This window comes from Jaculus jaculus, chromosome 7 (genome assembly GCF_020740685.1).
Source record: "Jaculus jaculus isolate mJacJac1 chromosome 7, mJacJac1.mat.Y.cur, whole genome shotgun sequence".
NCBI lineage: Eukaryota > Metazoa > Chordata > Mammalia > Rodentia > Dipodidae > Jaculus > Jaculus jaculus.
Window position 1 is genome coordinate 146,637,751 of NC_059108.1, and position 18,064 is coordinate 146,655,814.

The following is an 18,064-nucleotide window of genomic DNA, read 5'->3' on the forward strand; positions in this document are numbered from 1 at the left end:
AAGGTATTTTATTTTTTTTGATGCAATTGTGAATGGGAGTGATTCTCTGATTTCATCCTCTGTGTGTTTGTTGTTAGCATATATGAAGGCTACTGATTTCTGTGTATTTATTTTGTATCCTGCTACATTGCTGTAGGTTTTGATCATCTCTAACAGCTTGCTAGTAGAGTCTTTAGGGTCCTTTATGTATAGAATCATGTCATCTGCAAATAATGATAACTTGTTATCTTCCTTTCCAATTTGTATCCCTTTTATGTTTGTCTCTTGCCTTATTGCTATGGCTAAGACTTCCAAAACTATATTAAATAGAAGTGGGGACAGTGAACACCCTTGTCTTGTTCCTGATTTTAGTGGAAAAGCTTCCAGTTTTTCCCCATTTAGTAATATGTTGGCTGTAGGCTTGTCATAAATAGCCTTTATTATATTGAGATATGTTCCTTCTATTCCCAGCCTCTGTAGGACTTTTATCATGAAGGGATGTTGGATTTTGTCAAATGCTTTCTCTGCATCTAATGAGATGATCATGTTGAACCATCCCTGCATCTCTGGGATAAAGCCTACTTGGTCAGGGTGAATGATCTTTTTTTTTTTTTTAATTTTTATTAACATTTTCCATGATTACAAAATATATCCCATGGTAATTCCCTCCCTCCCCACCCCCACACTTTCCCGTTTGAAATTCCATTCTCAATCATATTACCTCCCCATTACAATCATTGTAATTACATATATACAATATCAACCTATTAAGTATCCTCTTCCCTTCCTTTCTCCACCCTTTATGTCTCCTTTTCAACTTACTGGCCTCTGCTACTAAGTATTTTCATTCTCACACAGAAGCCCAGTCATCTGTAGCTAGGATCCCCATATGAGGGAGAACATGTGGCGCTTGGCTTTCTGGGCCTGGGTTACCTGACTTAGTATAATACTTTCCAGGTCCATCCATTTTTCTGCAAATTTCATAACTTCATTTTTCTTTACCGCTGAGTAGAACTCCATTGTATAAATGTACCACATCTTCATTATCCACTCATCTGTTGAGGGACATCTAGGCTGGTTCCATTTCCCAGCTATTATAAATTGAGCAGCAATAAACATGGTTGAGCATGTACTTCTAAGGAAATGAGATGAGTCCTTTGGATATATGCCTAGGAGTGCTATAGCTGGGTCATATGGTAGATCAATCTCTAGCTGCTTTAGGAACCTCCACACTGTTTTCCACAATGGCTGGACCAGATTGCATTCCCACCAGCAGTGCAGAAGGGTTCCTTTTTTTCCACATCCCCGCCAACATTTATGATCATTTGTTTTCATGATGGTGGCCAATCTGACAGGAGTGAGATGGAATCTCAATGTAGTTTTAATCTGCATTTCCCTGATGACTAGTGACGTAGAACATTTTTTTAGGTGCTTATATGCCATTCGTATTTCTTCCTTTGAGAACTCTCTATTTAGCTCCTTAGCCCATTTTTTGATTGGCCTGTTTGATTCCTTATTAGTTAACTTTTTGAGTTCTTTGTATATCCTAGATATTAATCCTTTATCAGATATATAGCTGGCGAAGATTTTTTCCCATTCTGTAGGTTGCCTCTTTGCTTTTTTCACTGTGTTCTTTGCGGTTCAAAATCTTTGTAATTTCATTAGGTCCCAGTGGTTAATCTGTGGTTTTATTGCCTGAGCAATTGGGGTTGTTTTCAGAAAGTCTTTGCCAAGACCAATATGTTGAAGGGTTTCCCCTACTTTTTCCTCTAGCAGTTTCAAAGTTTCCGGTCTGATGTTAAGGTCTTTCATGCATTTGGACTTATTTCTTGTGCATGGCGAGAGAGAAGAATCTATTTTCATCCTTCTGCAGATATTTATCCAGTTTTCAAAACACCATTTGCTGAAGAGGCTGTCTCTTCTCCAATGAGTATTTTTGGCATTTTTATCGAATATCAGGTGGCTACAGCTACTTGGGCTTACATCTGGGTCCTCTATTCTGTTCCACTGATCTACATGTCTGTTTTTGTGCCAGTACCATGCTGTTTTTGTTACTATGGCTCTGTAGTATAGGTTAAAATCAGGTATGGTGATACCACCAGCCTCTTTTTTGTTGCTCAGTATTATTTTAGATATTCGAGGTTTTTTGTGATTCCAGATGAATTTTTGGATTGTTTTTTCTATTTCCATGAAGAAAGCCTTTGGAGTTCTGATAGGGATTGCATTAAATGTGTAGATTGCTTTAGGTAAGATTGCCATTTTCACGATATTGATTCTTCCAATCCAGGAACAAGGGATGTTTCTCCACTTTCTAGTGTCTTCTGCAATTTCTCGCTTGAGTGTTTTAAAGTTCTCATTGTATAGATTCTTTACTTCTTTAGTTAGGTTTATTCCAAGGTATTTTATTTTTTTTGATGCAATTGTGAATGGGAGTGATTCTCTGATTTCATCCTCTGTGTGTTTGTTGTTAGCATATATGAAGGCTACTGATTTCTGTGTATTTATTTTGTATCCTGCTACATTGCTGTAGGTTTTGATCATCTCTAACAGCTTGCTAGTAGAGTCTTTAGGGTCCTTTATGTATAGAATCATGTCATCTGCAAATAATGATAACTTGATTTCTTCCTTTCCAATTTGTATCCCTTTTATGTTTGTCTCTTGCCTTATTGCTATGGCTAAGACTTCCAAAACTATATTAAATAGAAGTGGGGACAGTGGACACCCTTGTCTTGTTCCTGATTTTAGTGGAAAAGCTTCCAGTTTTTCCCCATTTAGTAATATGTTGGCTGTAGGCTTGTCATAAATAGCCTTTATTATATTGAGATATGTTCCTTCTATTCCCAGCCTCTGTAGGACTTTTATCATGAAGGGATGTTGGATTTTGTCAAATGCTTTCTCTGCATCTAATGAGATGATCATGTTGAACCATCCCTGCATCTCTGGGATAAAGCCTACTTGGTCAGGGTGAATGATCTTTTTGATATACTCTTGTATTCTGTTTGCCAATATTTTGTTGAGAATTTTTGCATCTATGTTCATGAGGGAGATTGGTCTGTAATTTTCTTTTTTTGTTCTATCTTTGCCTGGTTTTGGTATCAGGGTGATGCTGGCCTCATAGAAGGAGTTTGGTAGAATTCCTTCTTTTTCTATTTCCTGGAAAAGCTTAAGAAGCAATGGTGTTAGCTCTTCCTTAAAAGTATGGTAAAATTCAGCAGTGAACCCATCCGGGCCTGGGCTTTTTTTAGTTGGGAGATTATTGATAACTGTTCGGATCTCCATGTTTGTTATAGGTCTATTTAAGTGATTAATCTCATTTTGATTTAATTTAGGTAGGTCATATAGATCAAGGAAATCATCCATTTCTTTCAGATTTTCATACTTTGTGGAGTATATGCTTTTATAGTATGTCCCTATGATTTTTTGAATTTCTCTGGAATCTGTTGTGATGTTACCTTGTTCATCTCTGATTTTATTAATTTGTGTCTCTTCCCTCTGTCTTTTGGTCAGATTTGCTAAGGGTTTATCAATCTTGTTTATCCTTTCAAAGAACCAACTCTTTGTTTCATTAATTCTTTGGATTGTTCTTTTTGTTTCTATTTCATTAATTTCTGTCCTAATCTTTATTATTTCTTCCCATCTACTGATTTTTGGTTTGCCTTGTTCTTCTTTTTCCAAGGCTTTAAGGCGAAGCATTAGGTCGTTTACTTGCGACCTTTCTAATTTCTTAATATAGGCACTTAAGGCTATAAATTTACCTCTTAGAACTGCTTTCATTGTGTCCCACAGATTTTGGTATGTTGTGTTCTCATTATCATTTCACTCTATAAATTTTTTGGTTTCCTTTTTGATTTCTTCATTGACCCACTCATCATTTAGTAGTGTATTGTTTAGTTTCCATGATGTGGTGTATGCTCTATAGCCTTTCTTGCTACTGATTTGTAGTTTAATTCCATTGTGGTCAGATAGAATGCAAGGAATTATTTCAATTTTCCTGAATTTGTTAAGATTTGCTTTGTGTCCTAATATATGGTCTATTTTAGAGAATGTTCCATGTGCTGCTGAAAAGAATGTATATTCTGCAGCCTTTGGATGAAATGTCCTGTATATATCTGTTAGGTCCATTCCTTCTATGACCTCATTTAGTCCAGATGCCTCTCTGTTTATTCTTTCCCTGGATGACCTGTCAATTGATGAGAGTGGGGTGTTAAAGTCACCCACCACCACTGTGTTTGGTGTTATCTGTGACCTTAGTTCTAATAGTGTTTGTTTGACGAATTTGGGAGCCCCCATGTTAGGTGCATATATGTTTAGGATTGTAATGTCCTCCTGTTGGAGTGTGCCCTTAATCAATATAAAGTGACCTTCCTTGTCTTTCTTGACTAACGTCGGACTAAAGTCTACCCTGTCTGATATTAGGATAGCAACCCCTGCGTGTTTTCTAGGCCCATTTGCTTGAAACACCGTCTTCCAACCTTTCACCCTAAGATAATGTCTATCCTTTGTAGAAAGGTGAGTTTCTTGGAGACAACAAATTGTAGGATCCTGCTTTTTAACCCAGTCTGCAAATCTATGTCTTTTCGTTGGGGCATTGAGACCGTTGACATTAAGAGATATTATTGAAAGGTGTGTATTTATGTTTGCCATTTTTGTGTGTGTGTGTGTTTCTGGTTCTACCTGTGCTCTCTTCTGTTAACTGGTATTTGAGTATTGCTTGTTTTTTCTAGGTTCCTTATATGTGTGCTTTTCCTTTTGTTCAGCATGGAGGATTCTATCAAGTATTTTCTGTAGAGCTGGTTTTGTCTTCAAATACTCCTTTAACCTGCTTTTGTCATGGAATGTCTTTATTTCTCCATCTATTTGAATGGATAACTTTGCAGGATAAAGTAACCTTGGTTGACAGTTGTTATCTTTCAGAACTTGGAATATATCACTCCAAGCCCTTCTGGCTTTAAAAGTTTATGTTGAATAATCTGCTGTAATCCTGATGGGTTTGCTTTTGTAGGTAACTTGATTTTTCTCTCTAACTGCTTTCAATATTTTTTCTTTGGTTTGTGTGTTTGGAAGTTTGATTATAATATGGTGAGGAGAGGTTCTTTCTGGGTTTTGTCTGGCTGGGGTTCTAAAGGCTTCCTGTATCTGTATTGGCACCTCTTTCCCAATTTAGGGGAAATTTTCCTCTGATTTTGATGAAGATGCCTACTATGCCTCTGTAGTGGAGTTCTTCTCCTTCTACTATGCCCTGAATTCTTATATTGGATCTTTTCATAGTGTCCCGAATATCTTGAAATTCTCACTCATACTTTTCTATAAGTTTGTCTTTCTCTTTGTTGGACTGCATTAGGTCTGCCACCTGGTCTTCTAGCTTAGATATTCTGTCCTCTCCCTCATCCATCCTACTGGTGAGATTTTCTACAGAGTTTTTTATTTCATTAACTGTGTTCTTCATTGCTAGTAATTCTGACTGGTTTTTCTTTATTATTTCTATTTCCCTATTTATGTCTTGTATTGCCTTCTTTATTTCATTAAATTGGTGTCCTGCCTCTTCTTTGATTCCTTTGATTTCCTCTTTGATTTCCTCTTTGATTTCTTCTTTGATTGTTTTCATGTGTTCTTTGACCTCTTTGAACATATTTATAATTATTCTTTTGAACGCTTTCTCAGGCATTTCCTCTAACTCTTTCTCACTGGAGGACATTTCTGATGCATTAATACTTTTAGGTGGATTTATATCGTCTTGCTTTTTAGTGTTTCTTGTGTTATAATGTATATATTTTTGCATCTTGGATTAAGTTAATGCTTGGATTTTCTAGCTAGCTGTGTATTCTTAGCTGTATCAATTGATTTGATGTAATATATTTTCAGGGTAGGACCTTAAGGTATTAGGTGTGGCTCTTAAGACTCTCAGAGTATCTACAAAGATGTTCTTAGGGGTTGAGTTTCCCTGCTATAGGAGTATTCAAGCAGGCTGAGTGGAATAAAATACAGGTGGATTCTAAAATTTAACTAAACACTGTACCCATTCCATCAAAAACAGCCCCGAGTATGTATGCAAGAGTAGTTATTATAATGACCAGATCCTCTATCAACAAAGAGGTTTAGATTTCTGGTCTGTTGAGGGATCCAAGTCAGCTTGTGACCAAGTGAGACCCTTCCCTGGTGCAATCCCAGTTACCTTGGGTGATTTTGGTCTCAGTCAAGTTGCTGCCTGGGTCGTCGGGCTGCTGTTCTGATTTCTGGAGCTGGGCACTTGCTTTTCCTACGGGGCAAACTGAGCCGCTGCTGCTGCCTCTGCTGCTGCTGTAGCTGCCACTGCTGGAGCCACCACTGCTGCTGAAGCTGCTGCTGCTGTGTCCACTGCCGCTGCTCCCCCTGAAGCTGCTGCTGCGGGATCTGCCGCCGCTGCCACTCCTGGGTCTGCTGCTGCTGGGGCCGCTGGTACCGGTGCTGGAGCCACTGATGTTGCTGCCAAACTCTGCTCCTGCTTGGGTCCCGTTGTCAGCCCAAGTTGGCGTGGCCGGGTCCCGGGCCGCTGCTCTGTTCGCTGGAGCTGGGTTCAGGCGGTGGGGGAGGGGAGAGAGCCGCGGCTGCTCTGGTTGTCTCGCTGTTCCACGTGTTCTTCTACCTCACGGTCTGCTCCTCCGCTGCTCGCTGCCGCTCTCCCCTCACGTTTCCGAGTTGCGGAGAGCGCGGTGTGAGGGGAAAATCCCGCACCTGGCTTTTCCTGCGGCTCGAGCCGAGTCTGGCGGTTTTCTGCTGTGCCGCGGCCGCGGCGGTTGGCCGAGCTGCCAGAGCCGCTTTTCCCGCCTGTGCAGGCTCTGGATGCTCTATAACTCTTCTACTTCTCCGCTGCCACTTCAATTTCCCATACACCTCACTTTTTAGTAAAAGTGTGTATTTTGCTGAGTTTTTTTTTGGTCTTTTTCCCCCCTAGGCTGCTTTGGCGTGGTACCTACGCCACCATCTTAACCGGAAGTGTCGTTTTTTGTTTTTCTTAATGCAAGAAGACAAACTGCTAAGAACAGCCACAATATTATGGTTAAAGCAGAAACTCCTTTATTTATTAAATCATTACACCAAGCTCTAGCCAGCGTGGTTCATTATTACTGGTGTATGCCTACACAAATATTCTTTTCCAAGGCAAAAATCTTGACAATAATTGAAAAAGGAATTTACATACACATGTTAAAAATGTTAATATCACCAAATTAAAATAGCTATGCCCCTAAGAATCCATTCTCACTACCAGTGTAAGCTCACATGAGAATGCAAGCTTTCTGTTGTTGAAAGGATGGTCCCTTTTTGCAATAAACCTCCAGAAAATGATTGCCATTTATCTCACACCTTTGCACTCTGTTCATGATGTCAAATATCCTTCAAATACTGCCGAGTCAACTTCTATAAACACCTACTATCCAACTAGAAAAAACAGCGGTCATTAACAGAAAGGGCCCATTCCTGAATTCAGTTATGGATTTCTAAAAACTAGCTCACTCAAGGGTTGAAGAGATGTCTCAGTAAATAAAGTGCTTGCTGTGAAAGTGTGAGGATCTGAGTTCAGATCTCTAGCATCCACCGTGAAAGCCAGGTACAGTGGCACACACCTATAATCCTAGCACTGAGGAGGCAGACAACATGATCCTTAGGTTCAGTGAGAAACCCCATCACAAAAAAAAAAAAAAAAAAGGATGGACAGCAACTCACAAAGGAACTCAACATCAACCCCCATACTTACAAATACATATATGTGCATGCACACACCCCCACATGAGCCCCCCCACACACACAAGCAAAACACATGCACATGCAAAATAATAGTAATAAGCCTCGAGCTTTTCAGTAACCACTCATTATCTCACCTAGTGCAGACAGCAGACACACACAGAGCTGGCCATGGGCTGAGAGAAGCACTCACTGAGAAGCAGCTCCTGCTCTGAGAACTTTGTGGTGGTCTGAATGCGAAACGCCTCCATGCCTCATGGGCTTGTGGTCAAGCCTCATTCATGCTCAGTACACGTGGTGCAGCTTGGCTGGAGGCATGTCACTGGGCTCACTCACACTCACACGTCTTCCTGCCCTGCTGCCAGCCTGGGCTGTGCTTGCCTGGCACTGATGAAGCTTCTCCTCACTGCTGTTAGCATCTACAAACCCTTTCCTCCCATTGGCTGCTTTTGGCTTGTTTTTTGTTCCAGCAACAAAAAAGTAACTGCTACAGAAAATTAGTACTGAGAAGTAGGGTCACCACTGTTATAAACTTGACCATGTGGCTTTTGGTCTTTTGAAGTGATTTATAGGAGAAATATGGAAGAATTTGAAACTGTGGACTAGAGAAGCCTTTCAGTGCTGTAAGAAGAGGCCAATGGAACATTCTGGTGAGAGTCTAAAAGACTCAAATGCAGAGAAAATTGTGACCAATGGGAGGCATAGCTTATGAGGTTTTAGAAGAGGAAAAGGACTTGTCAGAACTAGGCTAGAAGCAGTTTGTGTGAGAGGCTGACTGCTCTGCCCATGTCCTGAGAGCAGGTATCTTTAGTGCAGAAGTGCAGGAAGGTTGTGATTCCAGACACAGAGACCACAGCCACTTCAACAAGAATTATTCCAGAGGTGACCACCCCTGAGTTCAGGACAGCTGTTCTGAACTGAGACAACAGAAGAGTGCTGGTTCACCGGCAAGAAAGGTTGCTGAAGAAAGAGTGCTGACAGAATGTCCTACTTAATCTTCCCTGGATTTGAAATTTGGGCATCTTATCGCAGCTGGCACTTATTTTGGAAGTATGACAAATGCAGAAAAGAGGGTTACTGGATTTACAAGGTCAGAGTCACTACAGAGAGGTCAAGAGGGGCCATTCCACAGAGCCATGAAAATGTAGCATGGGTTGCTATGGAGACCCCAGAATATTGGACATGCCAGGACTACAGGACAAGGAAGCTGCTCACTTTGGTTTGGGTGATGTGTCCAGAAAGCAAGTGGACAAGGCTAGAGAGGCAGAATTAAGAGCCAAGATGATTTTTCCATGGGTCACATATGCTTGTATTTATTTTAATATTTATTTATTTATTTAAGCAAGAGAGGGAGAGAAAAAGGAAGAACAAACATGCATGCACGTGAACACGAAGCCAGGCACAGTGGTGCACACCTTTAATCCCGGCACTCAGGGGGCTGAGGTAGGAGGACTGCTGTGAGTTCAAGGCCAGCCTGAGACTACATAGTGCATTCCAGGTCAGCCTGGGTAGAATGAAGCCCTACCTCAAACAGAGAGAATGGGCACTCCAGGTCTTCTATCCACTGCTTACTCCAGACATGTGTGCCACCATGTGCATCTGGCTTACGTGGGTACTGAGGAATCAAACTTGGATCCTTAGGCTTTGTGGGTAAGAGCCTTAACCTCCAAGCCATCTCTCCAGCCCTCCTGCTTGTTTTGATCTTGCACTGGTCCAATCTTTCCTTACTAAGCCCAACTCCAACATTTACTATGTGTGATTATGTGTTAAAGGTATGTAATTCATATTTTCATTTTTCAGGTTCAAGGTTAAGAGACTGACTTGAGACTCAGAATAGACTGGACTTTTGAACAATGTTGGGATTGATAAAGACTAATAGGGACTTTTAAAGTTAGACTGAATGTATTTTGTATCATGAAATGGTCATGAGTCTATGGGGGCCAGAGGCAGACCATGGCTGTTTGAATGGGAAATGTCTGCCGTGGCTTTATGTGTTTGTGATTAAGTCTCATGCTCAGCCCCCAGCTGCTGAGCCTTTGGGAGATGCAGCCTTGCTAGAGGAGGTTTCCAGCCCCGCTGCATACAGCTAGCTGACCCAGACTACTTTTATCCCCTGTGATCTTGCTTATGAATGCTTTGCCTACTATGATGAACATTCCCCTCAAAACTGAGCCAAAATAAACCTGTTCCTCCCATAAGCTGCTTTTAGTCAGGTGCTGCATCCCAGCAACAAGGGGGAACTGTAACATGCTGGCATGCTGAAGGGCTGTATTCACCTATGATCCCTGTGTTCTGTATCATCCACTCACTACAGACCTGGGCACATGTGGGACAGATGTGAGCAGTAAGTGTCTTCAAGTCTAGAACACTCATATTTAAATTCTCTTGCTTTAAAAACCTTTTTAAAAACAGTCATTCTCCCAGGGATACAAAACCCACCGTAACATGGCATACTAGACTTGTCCATGTCCAGTCAAATGACCATAATTTTGTATGCACAGTTTTCATGAAAGGCACTTATAAATACTCACAAATATTTGTGCTATATTTTCTAAATTACTTTATACCTTTTAATAATATTTGCTAAGTATACTTTTATATTATATATACTAGCTAATATTTTTACTAAATGTGCTAGAATATAGGTTTACTACAATACTACTTATAACTTTTTTGTATAAAAAGTGCTTAGATTAGCAAACATTAAAAAAGGCCCAATTTTTCCAGTTTTAGTGGTACATGCCTATAATCCCTGAGGCAGGAGGATTATTGTGATTTCTAGGCCACCCTGGGCTGCACAGCAAGTACCAGGCCAGCCAAGGCTATACAGTGAGAACCTGTCTCAAAAACATAATTTTAAAAAGCAAGTTTAAAAAAGGACCAGATTTTAAACTGAACCCCTATAACTAAGAGTTTCCTGAGCCCTTTGAGAAACATTAGCATGACATGAAGAACTGGTTAAACTGAGTTTCACCTTTATCTCCACCCTGTGATCTGGTGTTACCAGAAGCCAGTGTTTCTGTCCACCCAACTTTTTAAGGCGGCAGAGGCAGAAGAGGGCGGGGCTGAGTGCTGCACAGTCCCAAGCGGACCTGGTCAACCTACGCCCACACAGTACCTGATCTCTTCTCAACCTTCTGATCCTTGAGCGTGACCTGTTCAAGTCTACTCTATTAGCAAATTTCAGTTCGGAGGGAACAGGGTCATACTTATCCTAGGCTAGCCTCAAATTTGCAGTTGATACTCCTGCTTCAGACTCCTGAGTGCTGGAATTACAGGCTTTCAGCCAACACTCCTAGCATACAAATTTCAAATTTATTAGACAATCAAAAAAGTAGAGTTGGGACTAAACAAAGAAGATCATGAGTTCAAGACCAACCTGGGTCGTACAGTAAAACCTTGATTTTCAAAAGAGGGAGAAAGAGGCTGGGGAGATGGCTCAGTGGATTAAGCAATTTCTACGTAACTCTGAGAACCCAAGTTCAGATACCCAGAGTGCCTACAGGAAACAGGGAAGCAGAGACAGAATAGTTTCCAGAAAGCTCACAAACTGAATGGTGAATGAGAGATACTGCCTGAGATGGTTCTGTTCTCAACTGGATCAGATTAAAAATACAAACATTCCTCTTGGTTGGAAGAGTCTGTGAGGTTCCTTCCGGGGAGGAATGACTGGAGGAGGAAGTCCTCCTCTAGAGCAGGAGGCCTAGGCTACTTGCTGGTGAGTGCCTTACAAGTGACTATCCTGCTCTGCTATCCTTCCACTGGAATCACGTTTCCTCAGCCTTCCATCACGGACTGAGGACTAGTGGCTCTCCAGGAAGCCTTCAGACCTTCAGCGCTGGATTGGGACTGCTGAGGCCTCCAGCCTCATGGACTGAGCAGCTACCCAGCTGCTTGACTCCCAAGCCTAAAAACAGCTATTGTTGGACTGCCATAAGCTAATCCAATGAATTATGTTTTCAACCAATTCATTCTATCAGTTCTGTTCACAGCTACTATTAGACTGCCATAAGCTAATCCAGTAAATTTCATTTCTAATACCAGTTCATTCCACTGGTTCTGTTCCTGATGAGAACCCTGACTAACACAATGCCTCAAAGGAGAAAGAGAGGATTAATCCAAAAGTTGTCCTCTGACTTCCACATGTGTGTCAAAGCACATGTATGCCATACACACACATACCAAAAAAAAATTTTTTAATAAAAAAAATAAGTAAATGAAAATAGGGAGGGAGGGAAATAACAAAACCACAAAATAAGAAAGAAAATCATGGGATGGAGAGATGGCTTAGCAATTAAGGCACTTGCCTGGAAAGTCTAAGGACCCAGGTTCGACTCTCCTGATCCCATGTTAGCCAGATGCACCAAGGTGAGGCAAGCACAAGGTCACACATACCCGCTAGGTGACACAAGCGTCTGGAGTTCGAATGCAGTGGCTGAGGCCCTGGTGCGCACGCTCGCACGCGCTCTCTCTCTCTCCCTCTCTCTCTCTCTCTTTCTCTCTCTTTTTAAAAAATGAAAAACAGAAAGAAGGAAAATCATGTTTATACAAACACTAGGCTCCCCACTCAAATAACCAGTATCAAGAAAATCAGGAGGCAGTCCTCCAATGGCAACTGAATTAAAATTTCTATAATTATGTATATTCTGCATTTATAAATAGTGAGTCACCACTTGATATGGAAGCCTATTATCTGTTCTTATTTTCTGAAGGACAGAAAGATACAAGTATTTAATGAAATTAAGTTGATCCTAATGAAGAGGAAAAGGGAAAAGGAACCTTAGTAAATATGAGCGGATCTTAAGAGTTCTGTAGATGATGAAAATCTCTGTACATCATCATCATCTTCAAGAACAGAGAAGGTATGGCAAACTCATCAAATTATTCACAGGCAAAATTAAAAAGCCTCTACAATCTACCCCTTTCCTGATATATATTTTGATTATTTTATACTATAATCAGCACTTAGATAATAAAGTAATATCTAGGATTTATCTTAAAAGCTGTCTCTGTTTTGTGCTTACTGAGAGAATCCTGCCAAATGTTCCCAAAGTAAATAAAGTGAATTCTTTGCTCTTTTGCAGGAGACGGGGGCTTAAAATATTCAAAGTCTTATATCCCTTTGTCACTGGACATCTTGAATGTCTATTCCCTTATGTGCTGAGGAAGTCATACTTTGTTGAAATAATCTGGAGAATAGAAACAGAGAAGTCAAGAGGGTAAGAGGTGTCCACAGACTGAGAAGATAGGAAGGAAATGTTTTCTAACCCCCACATTTTTTTTTTCTGGCTTAACTTTTAATGAATGATTTTCACATACATACCTAATTTTTTTAATCATAATCTTTTGTTCCCCCTACATATCTCCCTTTCCACTGAATCCCTTTTTTCAGCTAACCTCTTTTCTATTTTGATGTTTAGGGATTTTGTTTCGTTTTGTGTTTGCTCCCCTTCACCATCCATGACAGAATGTGGATGGATCCAACACTATGTAGATCTTGTGCGCAGCCTTCATGTGACTGTCCTCTGAGTCGGCTACTACCACTGCTGTTCTCCTGGCAATGCACCACCAATCCAGATCTGGTCTGCCACCGACACACCTCGGATGAGGAATGACTAGGAGAATGTGCCATCAAGCTTTGTCTTCCTGCTACTGAAGGTTGAGAATTCCCAAAACAGTAAAAACCTGCCTTTGCTATGGTTATAGCAGTGCAGGCCTGGCATAGGTGTTTTAATTATCTTAATATTTTATTTATTGGAAGGGGAAACAAATACAGAATGGGCACACCAGGGTTCCAGCCACTGCAAATGAACTCCAGACACATGTGCCACCTTGTGCATCTGGCTTACATGGGTACTTGTGGAACTGAACCTGGGTCCTTTATAGCTGAGCCATTTCTCCAGTCCCTGGTATGTGTTTTTTCAATATTCTAAACAGTAAGGACAATGCCTAGTTAATCTGATCTAATATAGACATGATCAATGTTACCCCTCTTTATTTGACTGTCAAAAAAGGGAGTAGAGAGTTGTTTTTGTCTTTGCTGCTGTTGTTATTGTTTTTCATTTCCCCAATTGCTCTCTCAGAAGCAGAAAGCTGGGATACAAGTAAGTAAACTGATATGACAGGAACATTGAAATAATACTTCACTTATCTGTGAGTACCTAACTGTCCACACAAAAAAGAGAAAAATGTGATGACGCCTTTAATCCCAGCACTTGGGAGGCAGAGGTAGGAGGATCACTGTGAGTGCGAGGCCACCCGTAGACTACACAGTGAATTTGGTCAGCCTGGGCTAGAGCAGAAACCCTACCGAGAGAGAGAGAGAGAGAGAGAGAGAGAGAGAGAGAGAGAGAGAGAGAGGGAGACAGAGAGAGAGATACACACACACAGCACTTGGGGAAATGACTAAGAAGTTTGTTTCCATATGTAAAGCACACAGAGATCATTCCCAATACAATTTATGTTTCTGGATGAGTATTTAGTAAGAAAGAATCAAAGACGCTTTTAAAAGAAAAGAAAAGGGAAAAAAAAAGCATGTTTGATCAGTTCAATGGTTATGTTCTGGAACAAGGCCACTGAAAAATAATTTCAAAATAAAAGAGATAAAAATAAATAAAAGACTGAGAAGTTTAATAATATAGTCATTGAACTACACATGCAACACAAGGTTCCTTGGATTATGTTGGGTCTGTTTGGATTCTTGTTTTCTCCTGAAAGAAGGGTACTACTTTAGATGTCCCTTCAGGAGAGAAAGGATCCTCAAGAATGAGGCCAGCAGTGCTCAACACTGCTCAACCCACTTCTCCCAGGCTGCTTGGGGAGCCTCAGGGAGGAAGTGTGGCCTAATGGAAGGTCTAAGCCCTGGCCTAGCAGACAGGCCATTCAGCATCTTCTATTCAAACAGGCTTTTCCAGTTGTCAGACCGTGCTACTCAGTCACAAAGACAAGGTATGACTAACTACTCCAGTGTAAAAGATTAGCAGGGGCTAGGTCTCCTGGTATTGCCTAGACCGAAGGCCCTGCTCAAACTACCATATCCAAGTTTACTGACTGTGAGTTATCCTTATAGCCAAGCATTCAGAATACCAGAAACAGGGACTGTGCTCAAGGTATACATTTCAATGGTATGCAGATAGGAGGGGAAAAAAGGGTGAATCTTACAAAACAATTCCAGGGTTGGAGAGATGGCTTAATGGTTAAGGGGCTTGCTTACGAAAACTGATGACCCAGGTTCAGTTCCCCAGTATATACTTAAGCCAGATGCACAAGGTGTGGCAAGCATCTGGAGCACTCATTCTCTATATGCCTCCCCCCCACCCAATAAATAAATAAATAAAATATCTTTAAAACAAAGAGGAAAAGAAATTTAAAAAACAAATAAAACAATTCCAGAGCCTGAGGCAAAAATGAGAGGACATTGGGGAGGGAGGGAACTACCATGGGATATATTTTATAATCATGGAAAATGTTAATAAAAATTAAAAAAAAATAAAATAAATAAAATTAAATTAAAATTTAAAAAAGAGAGGACATTAGTAACAGTAATCAACTCTGGTTATCTGTGGAAGTACTGAGTTTAAGACTCCTCCTCACAAAAGTAAAAGAGAGACTGATTGAGATGGGGAGGGGGTATGATGGAGAGTGGAGTTTCAAAGGGGTAAGTGGGGGGAGGAAGGGTATTACCATGGGGTATTTTTTATAATCATGGAAGTTGTTAATAAGAAAATTAAAAAATAAAAAAATAGTAACAATGAAAGAAAATATTGTCATAACTTATTTGCCAAAAAAAAAAAAAATCCTCCTCAGGTTCCCAATCTACACATGCTCAAACTCTTTATATGAAGTGAATAATGCACACCAAGTGTGACAGCTCCTACCCACTGATTCCAGCAATTGGGAGGTTGAGACAGGAAAATTGCCCATGAGTTTGAGGCCAGTCTGGGCTATACACTGAGACCTTGCCTCAATAAAAATAATAATAAATATAAATAAATTATTTAATATTGCATAAATACTATTATATATATTCTCTTACATACTTTAAATTATCTCTAATTTACTCACAATACCTAATACAACATAAATGCTATGTTAATAGTTATTCAGTATTATTTAGGGAATAATGACAAGAAAAGGGTCTGTAAATGTCTTGTGTAGATGCAATTTCTTCCACATCCTTTCAAGCAGGGTGGTGGAAGGCCAGCTGTGAAATCCCAGATGGGGAGGGTAGACTGTCCTGACCTGTGGTCCCTCTAGGCATCAAAGCAGCAAACGCCTTCACAGAGCACGCCCGCAGGCTGCCTGCTTCACCACTAAGCAAATTCTTATCCTCCAACGATGCTGCTTTCTCAAATGTTGCCAACAAAGAAATTAAATAAAAATCTGGACTTTTCAAATGGCTAAAAATTAGAGACCAACCTCTTTCTTGGATTCTACTCTATTGAAGAACGATGCTAGGAATGGTCAAATAAACACTTCCTGGAGACTGTTCTAATGTACTTTGAAGACATTTTCAGAGATAATCATTCACCAATTTCTCTTACTGAAATTCAAGGAAGGTCAGAAATAGAAAGCCACTTTGAAAGCAGCGCTCCAATTACCCAGCAGACTTCTAAAAGGAGTGTAAGCTCTTGAACAAAGGTTTACAGAGGTGAGATGTTCAGATAACCTTGGCTGTCCTGGACCCAATCACTCCACAGAACTGAGTCCTAAAACAATTCTATTCTGACAACTTACAGAAGATAAGAAAAACCCCAAGATCTCTCCTTTCAGGCACCTGGTTGAGATCAAGGTTAAGTACAAAGTAGCGAAACCAAAGAAACCTATATAACCCAAACCACTTAGTTAATCTAATTTAAAGAGCTTAATGTTTGGGGCTTGTAGAAGAAATTCCTTCACTTTGGGATAAACTATTGTTTTCCTCAAGAAGAGAGTATCCTTTCACAACTGATTAAAATGTTTGGGAAATGTCCACTAATGCATTAGGAATTATGCAGGACAAGCTTAGTATTCCAACTACGCATCCGTTCATCCAGGTTAGCGAGATTCTTTCTTAGAGCATGGGCTGAGCCATCCACATATCAGATTTTTATAACATGGAGAAGGCTGTTCTAATACAGGTACCACAAAATGGACACGTAAGGTATATAAGCAAATCTCAGACCATTACGCACCAGCCTCCCCTGATGACCATGCTCAATTGAGAGCTCAACAGCCAACACTGCACAAGCATCTCACGTCTCCTCTTCCATTTCTGCCTGTCATTAGGGAAACAGCATAAGGGGAAAAGCCAACAGAAAAAAAATTAAGACACACATTTAATAAGTCAAAACTCTGCTACAATAGCAGCCTGAGTGGCATGCCCTTCCCCTTCGCAACGAGCCCGCCAGCTCACCTTATTCCATCTCAAAGTCAGAAGTTTATCTTGCTTGAGTCCAGCTTGAGGTAATCTTTCAAAAACCTAGATTAAAATAATTGTGAATTTTAGTATGCGTTCAAATTTTAAAAATCACACAAATATGTCTCATAATGAGTAATAAGAAAAAAAAGCTCTATAAATCAAATCCTAATCTAAATCCTCCTTAATTTGTGGTCCTTTGGTGTGAGATTCCATACACTTAAATTTAACTTCATCTATCATCACTTTCACACAACCGAGAGATCTTTAAACCCAGCTACTCAACCTCCAGAGCGACTGCTAATGCAGGGTCACATCGCAGAAGCCTAGTCTCCGTGTCTAGGGTGGAGCCCATCAACAGTCAATCCATCAGTTGCCTATAGGAACCTTCCCAAAGCAGTGATTCTCAAGAAGTGCATTTCTGCATCCCATGGACTACTTGCAACGTGTTGCTCTGGTTGTCACAGGTGAGGAAGGGGGTGCTATGGTCATCTACTGGGCACCATCCAGGCTCTGTTAACATCCTACTGTGTGAGGTAACAGCCCTCGCCACAAAGAATTATCCAGCACAACAAACCCTGCAAAGCAAGGAAGTTTTCTAACTATTTAAAAATTCTACAACTCTTAAATTGTTCATTCCAAATAGACAAGTAACTCCCAACACAATCACAAGCTTTTTCTGCTAAAGCTGTTTCTGCACCTAATTCACTGAAAGAATGCAGAGGCCTGCTCCACAGCAGAGGTATGGAATAAAACCACTTCAAAAACATTAAAATAAATTACCCTACAACGCCCATATAGCTTCCCAAGAAATAAGGCTTTTTTTTTTTTTTATTTGTTGAGGTTAAACACTATTCCCCTCCCTCTTCCCAATCACATTCAGTGGAAGCTAAGAAGAGTCAAAATAACCAGAGCTGAGTACCACTCACTGGTATCCCCAACCCTGGTGAGACAACAGGAAGCGCCTCT

The 18,064-nt window shown here is 40.5% G+C and overlaps 1 protein-coding gene across 3 annotated transcripts in view; it reads right to left on the reverse strand.

The window, feature by feature from the left end:
* The window catches only part of Sipa1l1 (signal induced proliferation associated 1 like 1), a 336,501-nt gene that overhangs the window by 241,495 nt on the left and 76,942 nt on the right, over positions 1-18,064 (reverse strand). For 2 of the 3 annotated variants that reach the window (XM_045153765.1, XM_045153762.1), the window contains exon 3: positions 17,093-17,158. The gene's annotated coding sequence lies outside the window, so the exon portion shown is untranslated. Of the gene's footprint in view, positions 1-16,871; positions 16,956-17,092; positions 17,159-18,064 lie in introns of all 3 variants that reach the window. The other variant, XM_045153763.1, reaches the window with a different exon arrangement.